The sequence below is a fragment of the Manis javanica genome, chromosome 13, assembly GCF_040802235.1.
Source record: "Manis javanica isolate MJ-LG chromosome 13, MJ_LKY, whole genome shotgun sequence".
Lineage (NCBI taxonomy): Eukaryota > Metazoa > Chordata > Mammalia > Pholidota > Manidae > Manis > Manis javanica.
In genome coordinates this window covers 97710889-97725389 of record NC_133168.1, presented here as the reverse complement: position 1 = coordinate 97725389, position 14501 = coordinate 97710889, and positions in this window count along the sequence as shown.

The window sequence follows — 14501 nt, the reverse complement described above, 5'->3', positions numbered from 1 at the left end:
CCCCTCCCCAGGCCACGGAGTCCCCAGGGCTCAGGGCTGTGCTGGAAAGCCTCCTGCAGGCTAGTTGATATCTGGGGTCTCCAGGAAAACGGGTCTGCACCCAGACTCCCCACCTGCTGGCCACATGTCCCCTCCTCCTCTCCCCGCCCCTTAGGAAGAGCGCCTACATGTTTAAACAACTTAAAAAGATGGACAAGAAGGCTGACCGGCAGTGGTTCCACGCGGTAAATGGAGGCTAGAGGTCTGGAAGGGAGGGGTCCTTGGGGCAAGTCCTCTGCCGTACGGGGGCCCAGCCTTGGGGCAGACTTGAGGTGTGCAGGGTGAGAAGGGGGAGCTGATGGGGGAAGTAGGGTCCCCCAGGCCCCCAACGGCCTCGTCTGTCTCCTTCCCTGGCCCCAGTTGACTGGGTTCCTGGCATCCTGTGAGGACCCAGAGGACAGGTCCCTGGTCAGGACTGGGGCTGGCGCGGGGTCGGCAGCAGGGGTGGGGCCCGTGGCTGAGCAAGGTCGGCCTCTCCCTGGGTCCTCTGAGACCGTTACCCTGGGGTGCGGACCTGCCAGGTGAGCAGGGTTCAGGGAGCGCAAGACGTGCTTCAGCTTGGTGCCCATCCCACCTTATGGTGTGAGGGGAGCAGTGGTGATAGCCAGGTGACAGTGGGTGCTCAGGGCACCCTGGGACGCAGGGACCTCCCCACACACTGTGCAGGTGAGGAGCCTCTCATGGCGGCTGGCCGCGGCCCAAGGACACAAGAGAGGATGAGTGTGTGCCGGAGCTGGGGTCGCTCTAGGCTGAGAGCCTGCTGGAGGTGGGGACAGCATAGGTGCCAGGGGACGCGCGCAAGGCACCCATCAACCAAGGCCTGGTGGTGGGAGGCCGCGTGGGAGGGGAGCACGAGCACCTGAGTGTTCTGGACCTTGCAGGCGGGGAGATACCTGTTGCTGCGATGGCGGTGGGGTCGCACGGTATCCCACTACCAGGAGAACCAGGTGAGAGTTGTGTGGCACAGGTTATGGGCAGTGCGGGCGGGCCTGCACCTGCTCCTGGTACCAAGAGCCCTGAGCTGCCAGCACTGGGGTGACCAGGAGGGCGATAGCAGCTGCGTACAGGGAGAAGTTGGAGGACAGGTGCAGGGACCATAGGTCCTGGGATTGGCCAAAAGCCAGCCCTGGGAGGGACCGGGAGAGGAGCGCAGGGTGAAGGGAGGGGAGGAAGGCAGCACAGGGTGGTCCAAGGTAGCCGGGGCTGCGGGTGTGGGGTTAAAGAGAAGCTCTGTGGGCGCCCCTGAGGTAGGCGGGGACTCATCACCTCCGCACCCCCGTGGCATAGGGCATGGTCCCCTTCCTCGGATATATTCTCGATGACGTGCCCATGGAGCAACTCCCGGAATATAATGATGAAGTAAGTGAGCCCAGCGGGACACAGGGGGGCAGGATGGTGAGCTTTGGGGAGGAGAGAGCCCCAGTGAGCCCACACCTCTCAGCACCTGGCCACCCCGACTTCTGAGAGTCTCCCCTCCACACCAGGAGCTGGACCTCTAGGAGAGGACGCACGTAAGCCCCCCGGTCCTGGCCCCAGGGAAGGCGGGGCTGAGGGCTAGAGGGGCAGCATCTGGGCAGGACTGTCCTCCGCCTCAGGCCCTGCCCAGGGGGAGGCGTGTTGCTCCTTCAGGGCAGGAAGCACATCAGGGGGCTGGCAGTGCCTGCCCGCCTGAGGCCCCGTCTCCCTGTCTGCCATCACGGAGAGTTGCGTGGGAAGCTTGGCCTCAGCTCCCCAGTCCATTCCCCGCCTCTCGGTAGCCCCGATCCCGGGCCAGGTCCGGGTGCTGTTTCTGGGCAGGCCGCCCCATGGAGGGCCCTGGAGGTCCTCCACCTTGAGAAACGGTGGGGACGTTCCAGCATCGTTCTGGGCTCAGGGGGCTGCTTCCGATGCACTTTGGCTGCCTTGCTGCCTTGCAGGGTGATGGTATAAAATAAGAGTTGAGTGCCCAGCCATGAAAGGTGAGGGACAGAGTCAAGAAGCCCTGGGTGGGACCTTGTCCACCCCATCCCCTGGGTCTAACGTGTCTTGAGAGAGTTAAGCCACCCAGAGCTGAGGACACTGAAGGCGTTGTCAGCTGGGGGGTGGGGGCAGCATCAAGGCCGCCTTCCTGGAGGAGGAGCTGGAGAATCAACAGTGGGAACAGGCAGGCCTGGATGGCACTGGAGGGAAGGCGGGTCCCCGTGTGAGCAAAGATCCGGGACCATCCCAGTGCCCCCACTCCTCACCCCCCTCCTCGTCTGCATCCTGTCCTTCCTCTGCCCCAGGTCATCTCCATCCTAGACGAGATCTGGATTCAAAGGCGTGTGGCCAGGCAGTACGACCTGGAGCCCGATGAGCGCTTCCAGTCCTTTCTCCAGGCCGTGGAGCCCCTGGATGAGCAGCAGAGGTGAGGCCGGCTGGAGTCAGGCGTGGGCTGCAGCTGCCCGCAGGCTCTGGGAGAAGGGACCCTGACGTGTGCCTCCAGGGGCTCACAGGTGTCCCTCTGTCCTGCAGCTACATCCTGTCCTGCCAGCTGGAGCCAGAGGGCCAGAGGGCCGGCAGAAAGGGGCTGTCGCAGCTCTTCAGGCGCCACAACATTTAAACTTCCTGGCCAGGGCCAGGTGAGTATTCTGGGCGGGGGCGATCGGCAGGGGGTGGGCTGCTCCACAGCCTCAGGGAAGCTTCGGGACACATGGGGTGTGGGGGCGTCCTAAAGACAGGTGGGGCTGGGGCCCCAGCTCCACGGCCGACCAGTCCTGCCAGACTGAAGGATGGTTCCCCTCCCCCTCTGGGACCCAGCCTCCTCCTCTGTGACTAGGTGACGCTCAGGAGACTTCCCGTGACAGGGACGCCCCGGGTGCTTGTGATTGACAGGACCCTCCATGCAGGACCAGGGGCCCAGAGGGCAGTGGGGACGGGGTGCAAGCAGGATAACGGGGGGAACCCGGGATAACCTGCCTCTTCTGTGCACCTGTGTGGCCCTGCAGCTGCCGTCCTCGGGCCCGCAGCCCTGGTGGTGCCCTGGCTGCGTGCGGACGAGAGCTCCCCCTTCGGGCAGGCGGCACCTGGCACTCCCAGGCCCTAGCCTGCTTCCTGCTCCTCTTCCTGCCCCTGCTCATCCTCAGCCTCTGCTGCGGCAGGTGCTCTGGCACCTCCTCCGTCGGTCGGCAGACCCGGGCAGCTCCCCAGGCTGCCGCTGCACCCCAAGGACCCGTACGGAGCTGCAGCCAATCTGGCCTCCTTCCTGCTGGGTCGTCCCCTCTGCTCGTGGCCCGCTGGACAGAGGCGAGCTGCCCCACCACGCGGAGGGTGTCACCATTTGGGCACGTGGCCTCCCGTGTTGTCAACACCACCAGTGCCTGGGTGCCATCAGCCACCGAGTTGTAGCCACACGGTTCCAGGAAAAGGTGGGGCCGTCCCCACCAGGCCTGGACATTCCTGGGATGGACACAGACACGGCGCAGTGCTGCACGGAACCACCACCCCCTGGGTGGCCAGAGGAGGCATCTGAGGATGCAGGGGTGGCCGGCGGCCACAGGTTCCCAGGGAATGCTCCCAGGGGCGACCCTGTGCAACTTCCACCCCTCATCCCTGAGAAACAGCCTCCCTGGGGATTAAAGACGGCAGGGTGAGAGGTGACACAGAGACCTCCTCCCAAAACCACATATAATATGAAAATATAATTCACACAACTCAGCCTGAAAGAATAAAAGGAAAGAAGGCTACGCAGACTGCACACACCTAGAGAAAAGAGCAGACCTCGCGGAACAGGGTAAGGTACCAGAGCTGTGACCCGGCGGGACTCGAGCCCTTCCCCCACCGCAGCGCATCGGCGGGAGGAAGAGACACAGACCAGGGACGGAGTGGACGCCTGGCACTGCTGAACACCCAGCTCTGGAGATCTGTTCGGAGCACAAACCTACATTGCATGGTGCTCTGGTGATTAGCGGGGCTGGAATACCTGGAGAGATGGAGATTCCCACTGCTTGTGGAGAACAGGGATTCATCTCCGGCTGCTCTGGGCGGGCAGTCTCAAAAACTTCCTAAAAGCAAGAGGGCTGCTGAAGGGGCAAGGATTGCACAGAGCTTACTGCTCAGGAGAAAGGCACAGGGCTCTGGGGACAGACCATCATCGGAACCCAGAGAGAAGCCATGTGGCTGAGGCTGCCAGCAGCATCGATGCCGGCAGCTGCTGCTCCAGGGGCAGGGATGTCAGGAGCCTGTCCCATCCTCCGCTGCGGTCGGCAGATCCTCTGGGTGCCAAGTGTATGGACACAGCCCCGGCCCCTCCCTTCAGGGGAGGCCTGCTGGCCATAGGGGCAGCTGGCCACCGGAGGAGGTGAGGCCCTGGCCCTTGCTGCCCCCCCACTGTTTTTTCAGAAGATATATTTAACTTTAATAATAAAAATAAAGAAATAGCCTCCCTGAGGGCAGTGTGATGTGGATGTTGTCCCTGGGGGTCACCCCTGTGCAGGTGGGATGCAGTCAGTCAGAGGACTGCCCCCACCCTGCTCTTTCCTCTCATAGCTCTGCCCCACAGGCAGTCATCTTGTGCCCCCCGACCCACCCCGGCCCTCAAACCCTCTGACCCAGGGTGGTCCCGACCTGTGTATGCCAGGTTGCCCTCCATTCTCCGTCCTTGCTCATAAGGTGCTCAGGAAGAGCGGGGTGCTCTAAGACCCAGGCGTGCACACCTTGGCAGCACTGGGAAGAGCTGCCCAAAAAGAACCTGGGCCTTACTGCCTGTCACCTATAGATTATGATCAGACATGAAAGTCTACTGATTAGAAGCCCCGGGGTGTCTCCTCATGTCTGGGACACCAATGCACATGTAACCCAAGTAGATCCCAGGGCTGCAGGCCACCAGTCTAGCACTGTCCCACTTGATGAGACACAGCTGCCCCACACATTTCAGAAATTCCATTGCAAAAAGGTGGAACTTGGTCTCTCAAAGCACCTCCAAGAGGTGCATGCCTTCCATTGGGGGGCTTTCTCTGAGCCCAATTTCTCCACACTTCACACCTCAAAGCTCCCAGGACCCCAGTCCTCCCCCATGGTGCCCCTCAGCCGCCCATCCCCAGGCCAGGCTGGTGTGAGGCCCCTGGTGTCCCGCTCCTGGGTCCTGGCTGAGTGGCCTGAAATCTGTGACAAATGGCTGGGGAGGCTGAGCGGAGGCACTTGGCTCTGATTCTCCCCACACGCTCCCCCAGGGCTCTCAGGATGTGTTCACCCTCCCAGGAGGGGAGGCCTGGGCTAGAGGGGAGTTCCAGGATCACCACAAACACCCCCTTGGGGGGCTCCAGGCTGGAGACAGTCTCCAGGCCTTATGCTGCACGTGGAGCCACAGACTGGGGACTGGGGAAGCAGACGTGGGCCCTCCTGACAGCCTCAGGTGACCAGGTGGCAGGAGGTAAAATCGGGATACCCAGGCCACCCTCCTTTCCCTGGTCCTGCCCACAGAACCCTCAGAGCCATCTGCCTGCATGGTGGTCCCAGGGATGACCTCAGGCTCCCCGGCCACATAGGGAGGGAGGTTTGGGCAGGAGGACGGCAGACGGGCCCCTAGCAAGGCAGGGGCCCAGGTCAGACCTGTCATCCTGCACGGCCCACCAGCCTCAACCTGACACAGAAGAGCTCTGGGCCCAGAAACAAAGCAGCAGCCCTGGGCCTGCTGGGTGGTCACTGGGCCAGCGGTCCGTCCTGCCCAGGGTCTGTGCGTTACAGCCTAGACCGCTGGTGCAGGGACACCAGGATCACACGGCGGCGTGGCCACCCTGACTGTGGGCTGCAGCCCACCTTCTCCACCCGGCGTGTGCTGGGGAGGTGGCTGGGCCCTCTGGTCCCTGGTGCGCTCCTCTGCACCCAGGCACGGGCTCTGGGGGCTCCCCGTCTTCGGGCTGTTCAGAGAAGCTGATGCTGGTGTTCTTGTTCGCAGGCTCAGAGAATGAACTTTGCAAACACTCAAGGAAGGAGAGCATGGGCGAGGCTTCTATTTACGGATAATGCAGAGGACAGAGCTCCTGGCTTGCCCCTGCCCGGAGGGGACAAGAGAGCCCCGGGGTGATGCACTGTCTAGGGGATGTAGAGGCAGGTGAGAGACAAAGGGCCAGGGATGCAGACCTGCTGAACGGTCCCCAAATGCTTATCTTCGAAGAGACACTAAGTTTCTGACCAGTCTTCCAGATTATTTTGCTTACTTGCCTGTATTACTTGCCTCCATTGCACATCATCTGATTAGGGCTAGAGGAAGAAAAGCAGCATCTGGGTAGTTAAAGAAAATGAGCCGGGCCTTTGAGCAGCTACGGTACATTTTACAACAGCCTCATTGAATGGACACAGTGAAGACATGGGCGATGCTGCAGTCTTTTCTTATGTGGGGGATATTCAAACATTTCAGGACAACTCACTCCTCCTGCCTTTTTAGTTTGAATTAATCTCACACAAGAACGCTTATGTTACTTTAGAGAATGAATGTGACTGACTTTGCTTAATTGTCTGATACGGAGTTTCAGTAAGGGTTTTATTCCGGAGGCCCTCACCCGGCTCTGTCTGCACCCACAGTCCCTGCCTCGCCAGCACTCAGGCCCCGTGGCTTCCCTCCCCAGCTGCCATCCCCTCCGAGTTCCTCCTCCAGGCTTCCCTTCCACACTCCCCAAGCTCTCTGCTCCCATGCTCGCACCCCTCTCCCCCCGCCCTCCCAGCCTTCTCCTACCCCCACCCCTCCCCTGGGCTGGGACTCCTGTTAGGAGGGCATTGTGCATTTTTCTCACTTCTTGTCCCCGCTGCAGCAAAGAACTGAAACGCAGAGACACAGTAGTGAAGTAGAATAAAAGTTTTATTTATGGAGAGAAAGTGCACACTCAGACAGAGGGGAGTGTGGGCTACCTCAGAGAGAAAGGCGCATGGAAATGTAGGGGGATCCCGCTTTTAAGGATTTTTCAGGAATGTGACAAAGGGCTAGGGGTGTGGACCTGTGAAGTGGTCTCAAGATGAGACGTGACGTTTCTTATCAGTCCTCCGGGTAATTCTGCAAAATTAGCTTAACACAAGAAATGCACTGCTCAGATTCCCTGCAGAATAGCAGCTTCGTGGTTGGAGAGCATATCATTTAAGACTGCCTTCCCTGCCTCCAAGGTGGGCTGAGTTACTGTATGTTTGCTCAAGAGCATGCTAAGTGTGGATAAAATGAAAATTCCTGGGTCCAGGATTCTCACCTGGGCCTAGTCGGCTAGCTCACCACTCATGTGGGCAATAGGTTGCTATTGACTCTATATAAAAAAGCTCCCACCCAGTGCTCTGGGTGACACGGTGACAGGGCTGCGAGGCTGCAGGAGAGCAGAGCAGAGGCTGGAGTGGTGGCAGCGCTGAGGTCAGAGGCCTAGAGGATGTCTGCAGGACGGCTGTGCAGGCAGAGAGGCCCAGGGGCAGAGACCGGCTTGCTGCATGCAGACTCGCTCTCATTGGATGGCATGTTAGGGATTGACCTGCCACGGTGGAAATAAAGTTGGGTATAGCCCTTCCACCCCGAGAGCGGTTTACTGTCATTGCTTTGATCACATTGAATCCATAGCGAACTTGCCCGGGGTTGAAATCGATCAGCAGGACATTAAAACTCTTACTTCTTCACTTCCTGGGCTTTGAAATGCAATCTTAGCTTTAAGATCGAATCTTTCCTGTCTTACTGTGCTGCGATGGCTGGGCTGGCGTGCTACGTGAACTGTCCAGTCCGCAAATTACTTGAATATACGGGGATGGAGGAGGAGAAAGAGCACATAGGTACAGGTAAAAAAATAAGCTGGGCCTTTAAGCAGGCTACGTGAGTCTCACCATGACATGATTCACTAAACACAATCAAGACAAGGGTGTGCCGAGAGACCTTCCTTTGTCTGGGGAATACTCAAGCATTCCAGGCCAGTTACTCCTGGCTTCTGGAACTTTAAGTGATCTCACTGAAGAATGCCTATATTCTTAGTTTGCTATTTTTACCCTAGAGAAGGGAGAAGCACAAGGTGCCAAAGAGCCCCGTGCACCTTATTAAGAAGTGCAGACTCTATTTCATTGGCCATACAGGGTCAGAGAAGGATTTTGAGCAGCGAAATATGATCACTTTCTTATAGGTAGGTGATCTACAGTAGTGAGGGGGAAGAATTTAAGTGGGAGGCAGTGAAGGCTTGGGGGTCAAGTAGGAGGCCACTGCACAGCTTAGGGGAGAGACGGTGAGGGCTTGGAAACCCAGTGTGGTGGTGAGAACTGAGAGGAGACACAGACGTGAGAAAGAGCAAAGTCACTGGAACCGGGCCTGACTCGCTATGCGCAGGATGGAAGGCGAAGCCGTCTCCCAGGTTTCTTCCTGGGATGGCTGGGGGACAGGTAGCGATACTGGTAATAAAGTTGTGGGCAGAGGAAGATAATGGACTAAGTTTGGAAGACTTTAGGTTTGGGATACTTGTGAGTAACCTAGGAAGAATTAATATTGTCAAAATGGTAATCCTACCTACGGCAATCTACAGATTCAAATGCAAACCCTATCAAAATACCAACAGCATTCTTCAACGAACCAGAACCAATCGTTCTAAACTTCATAGGGAACCACAAAAGACCCCGAATAGCCAAAGCAATCCTGAGAAGGAAGAATAAAGCCGGGGGCATGTCACTTCCAAAATTTCAACTCTTAGTAAATCTGCATAAAAAGTCAAGATCTACTACAAAGACACAGTAATCAAGACAATTTGGTACTGGCACAAGAACAGACCCACAGACCAGTGGAACACAATAGAGAGTCCAGATATTAACCCAAACATATGCGGTCAATTAATAGGCGATAAAGGAGCCATGGATTTATAATGGGGAAATGACAGCCTCTTCAACAGCTGGTGTTGGCAAAACCGGACAGCTACATGTTATAGAATGAAACTGGATCACTGTCTAACCCCACACACAAAAGGAAAGTCAAAATGGGTCGAAGACCTGAATGTAAGTCATGAAACCATAAAACACTTAGAAAAAAAACATAGGAAAAACTCTCCTGGACAGAAACAGGAGCAACTTCTTCATGAACATATCTCCCCAGGCAAGGGAAACAAAAGCAAAAATGAACAAGTGGGACTATATCAAGCTGAAAAGCTTCTGTACAGCAAAGGACACCGTCAACAGAACAAAAGGACATCCTACAGTATCGGAGAATATGTTCATAAATGACATATCCGATATGGGGTTGACATCCAAAATATATAAAGACCTCACGAACCTCAGCAGACAAAAAGCAAATAATCCATTTAGAAAATGGGCACAGGATTAGAACAGACACTTCTCCAACGAAGAAATTCAGATGGCCAACAGGCACATGAAAAGATGCTCCGCAATTGCTAATCATCAGAGAAATGCAAATTAAAACCTCAATGATACATCACCTCATACCAGTGAGGATGACCACCATCCAAAAGACAAACAACAAATGTTGGCGAGGATGTGGAGAAAGGGGAAGCGTCTTACACTGCTGGTGGGAATGTAAATTAGTTCAACCATTGTGGAAAGCAGTATGGAGGTGCCTCAAAAATCTCCAAAGAGAAATACCATTGACCCCGGAATTCCACTCCTAGGAATTTACCCTAAGAATGCAGCAGCCCAGTTTGAAAAAGACAGATGCACCCCTGTTTATTGCAGCACAATTTACGATAGTCAGGAAATGGAAGCAACCTAAGTGTCCCTCAGTAGATGAATGGATAAAGAAGATGTGGTACATATACACAATGGAATATTATACAGCCAGAAGAAGAAGAAAATCCTACCATTTGCAACAACATAGCTGGAGCTAGAGGGTATTATGCTCAGTGAAATAAGCCAGGCAGAGAAAGACAAGTATCAAATGATTTCACTCATCTGTGGAGTGTAACAACAAAGAAAAAAAACCTGAAGGAACAAAACAGCAGCAGACTCGCAGAACCCAAGAATGGACTGACAGTTACCAAAGGGAAAGGGACTGGGGAGGATGGGTGGGAAGGGAGGGATCAGTGGAATAAAAGGTGCATTACTATTAGCAGACATAATATAGGGGGGCCACGGGGAGGGCTGTACAACACAGAGAAAACAAGTAGGGATTCTATAGCATCTTACTATGCTGACGGACACTGATTGTAATCGGGTATGTGGGGGGGACTTGATGATGGGGGAGTCTGGTAAACATAATGTTGCTCATGTAACTGTAGCTTGATACCAAAAAATAATCATAATAACAACTTAATAAAAAATTGAAAAAAAGATTATCATTTAAATTTGAAGGAGGGATTAAACAATTTCTAGATAAGCAAAAGCCGAGAGAATTTAGCTCCCAGCAACCATCTCTACAGTGTATTTTCGAGGGACTGATATAGATGGAAGTGTTCCTAACATTAAATAGCTGTCACCAGAAGTAACAAAAGGGGATAGACAAAGAGTACAGAATATGACACCTAATATATAAAGAATGAGGAGGGAAAATTAAAAAAACAGCCTCCCTTAGACTGTTTGTAATAGCATACTTAACTGAGTTAAGATAGATTCTTAGATAGTAAGGAAGGTAAGGCACCCTTGAACCTTTGGTCACCACGAACCTAAAGCCTGCAGTGGCAATAAAGACATACCTACTGCTAATCACCCTAAATGTAAATGCTCTGAATGCACCAATCAAAAGACACAGAGTCACTGAATGGATAAGAAAACAAGACCCATCTATATGCTGCCTACAAGAGACGACTCACTTCAAACCCAAGGACATACAAAGACTAAAAGTCAAGGGATGGAAAGAGATATTTCATGCAACTAATAGGGAGGAAAAAGCAGGTGTTGCAGTACTTGCATTAGACAAAATAGACTTGAAAACAAAGAACGTCACAAGAGACAAAGACAGACGTTACATAATGATAAAGGGGTCAATCCAAAAAGAGGATATAAGCATTATAAATATCTATGCACCCTACACAGAAGCACCTACATACGTGAAACAAATACTCACAGGATTCAAAGGGGAAATAGAATCAATGCATTCATGTTAGGAGACTTCAACACTCCACTCACTCCAAAGAACAGATCAACCAGACAGAAAATAAGTAAGGAGACAGAGGCCCTGAACAACACATTGGAACAATGGACCCGACAGACATCTACAGAACTCTCCACTCAAAAGCAGCAGGACACACATTCTTCTCAAGTGCACATGGCACATTTTCAAGAACAGATCATATACTAGGCCACAAAAAGAGCCTCAGGAAATTCAAAAGGATTGAAATTGTACAAACCAGCTTCTCAGACCACAAGGGTATGAAACTAGAACTAAATTACACACAGACGAAAAAGCCTACAATCACATGGAGGCTTAACAACATGCTCCTAAATAACCACTGGCTCAATGACCAAATAAACACAGAGATCAAGCGATATATGGCGAGAAATGACAACAATAATTCAACAACGAAAATCTGGGATGCAGCAAAGACACCGCCGAGAGGGAAGTATATTGCAGCACAGGCCTACCTCGGGGAAGAAGGGCAATCCCATATGGACACTGCAAACTCACAACCAACCAAGCCAGACAAAGAAGAAAAACTGAGGCCCAAAGTCAGTAGAGGGAGGGACATACTAAAGAGTAGAGCAGAAATAAATAAAATAGAGAAGAATAAAACAATAGAGGGAATCAATGAAAGCAGGAGCTGGTTCTTTGAGAAAATAAACAAAATAGTAAACCCCTAGCCAGACTTATCAAGAAAAAAAGAGAGTCAACGCACATGAACAGAATCAGAAATGAGAAAGGAAAATACAGTACTGACAGCACAGAAATATGAAGAATTATGAGAGAATACTATGAAAAATTATATGGAAAGAAACTGGATAACCTAGAAGAAATGGTCAACTTTCGAGAAAAACGCAACCTCCCACGGCTGAGCCAGGAAGAAACAAAACCTGAACAGACCAGGGGCCGCAGGGACGCTGACCCGGGAACCCCCGACGGCAAGGCCGACAGGCACCTCGGGAAACACTTCTGATTCCGAAGGCGCGGCCCCCGGCGGCCCGTCCCCCGCCGCCCCGACGCGGGCACCGCCGGGCCCCTCAGCGCGCCCGGCCCTCGCCCTCGAGGCCGCCGCCGAGAACCTCCACACGCGGCAGGACGCCCTCCGGCCTCCCGCCTGCGCGGCCCCCGGCCGGGCCCAGCGAGGACCCACCACCCGCGCAGCCCGCCGAGCCCTCGCGCGGCCGCCCCCTCAGCGGCGCCCCCGCGCCCGCAGGCGGAGGCACAGGTCCACGCGGACACCTACCTTCCGGCCCGCAGAGCCGTCGCTGTCGCCTTCACCCCTGAAGCGCGGCCCGCCCGGGACGCTCGGCCGCAGGTCCGCCGGGAGGAAGGCGCCGCCGAGCACAGCGCGGGTCCACCCTCACGCGGTCTCCGCGGGGCCCGCTGCGCGGACGGGGCGGCGGCCCGGAGCATGGACGGAGCCGCGGGAGCTGCCTGGGCCTACGGCGCCCGCGAGGCTACCGACTCTTGAATGCGGCGGCGGCGGCGCCTGCAGCTACTCAGCAGCCGCCGGGCTCACTGGTTCCGCGCGCTCGCCCAATGGCTGCCGGCTCCGCGGCGCCGCCTGGCTTATTGGCCGCGAGTGCCGTCAGTCGGAGGCGGGCCTTCTCGAGACCTGCGCGCTCATTGGCCGCCAGGGCAGTCCCGCGCCGGCTGTCATTTTCTTCGATAGACTTTCTGATTTTTCATGAGATGACCCACGCGTTAGTTTTTTAAAAAATTAATCAATTAATTAATTTAGGTGTCCTTAATACACAATCACATGAGCAACAATGTGGTTACTAGATTCCCCCCATTAAGTCCCCCCCCACCCCATTACAGTCACTGACGATCCGCGTAGTGAGACGCTGTAGAGTCACTACTTGTCGTGTCCGTGTTGTACCGCCCTCCCCGCGCCCCCCCTGCCTTCCGTGCGCTGACCCTGCTGCCCCTCTTTCCCCTTGTCCCTCCCTCCCGAGTCCCTTTCCCGCTGGTAACTGTCAGTCCGCTCTTGGGTTCTGTGCGTCTGCGGCTGTTTCGTTCCTTCAGTGTTTGCTTTGTTCTTATGCTCCACACGAGTGAAATCATTTGGTGCTTGTCTTTCTCCGCCTGGCTTGTTTCACTGAGCGTAATACCCTCTAGCTCCGTCCATGGTGTTGCAAATGGTAGGAGTCGTTTTCTTCCTATGGCTGAATAATATTCCATTGTGTATATGCACCACATCTTCTTTATCCATTCATCTACTGAGGGACACTTAGGTTGCTTCCATTTCTTGGCTATTGTAAATAACTCACCTGTTATTAAGTTATTTAATTTTCAAGGGACTGGGGATTTTCTACATATCTTTGTATTACGGATTTGTAACTTAATGCACTACGGTCAGAGAACAAATATATTTTGTATGATTTCAATTCTTTGAAATTTAGTTCAGTTTTGTGATCTATGTGATCAATATGTTATATGCTCCTGAAAATTCTGTTGTTGTGGAGTGGGATGTTCTATTAGTGTTGACTAGATCTAGTTGGTGGATACCATTCAGTTTTTCTGCATCTTTGCTGAGTTTTTTATCTACTTGTCCTATCGGTTACTGAGAAAAAAAGTGTTGACATATCCAAGTAGATTGATGGACTTGTCTGTGCTTTCCCTTGAGTTACATTAGTTTTTCTTTTCTTTCTGTTAGCATTTTGGGATGCTTTTAGGAGGTGCTGTAATATATCCTCCTGGCGAGTTTATACTTTCCTCATGATGTTTGGAGATGGGTGTGAGCGCGCGGCCCGGTCCCGCTGCCTCTGCGTGTCTTCGGCGCGGGCGCCCCGGCACTTGCACAGCGCACCTGCTGTTGCGGGAGAGCAGCGCGGGACGCGCGGCAGCAGGGTGCCCAGGGCGGCACGTGGCCGGCGGCGGGCGGCCCGGTCCGTGCCCGGGGTGGGGGGCGGGGCTCGAGGCCACGGACACCACCCTCGGGCGGCGGGCGCGCCCAGGGACCCAGGGACGGTGGTCCCCTCCTGTGGGGCCGGGCCTGCCCTACCTCCCTACCGTGGCCAGGAGGGGAAAAGCCCTGCCTCCGGGAGCGCAGCCCGGGCCCGTGGACGGGGGGTCTAAGGCCGGCGCTGGCCGGCGGGTGGGCGCGAGTGGAGGCGATAGGAGCGCAGGGCTTAGGGGCTCCCGCGCTGCGGAGGGAGCCCGGAGGGAGCCCAAGGCCTGCCTGCCTGCGGGCTGGGGAACCCGCCGGCCTGCCCGCGGGTTGGCCCTGCCTCTGGGCGGGGTTGCCAGGCTGAAGGCGGGTGTGCCCACCGCCACCCCCAGTCCCGGACGCGTGTGGGGGTGGGGGACGAGGCCCGGCAGCCGCAGGTGGTCACGGCGGGGCGGGGAAGGCGCTGGGCGGGGGGGGGGCACCCGCGGTCAGCGGGCAGGAGGGGCAGGTGGCCGCGGACTCTCTTGTCCCCCCCGCCAACCCCCA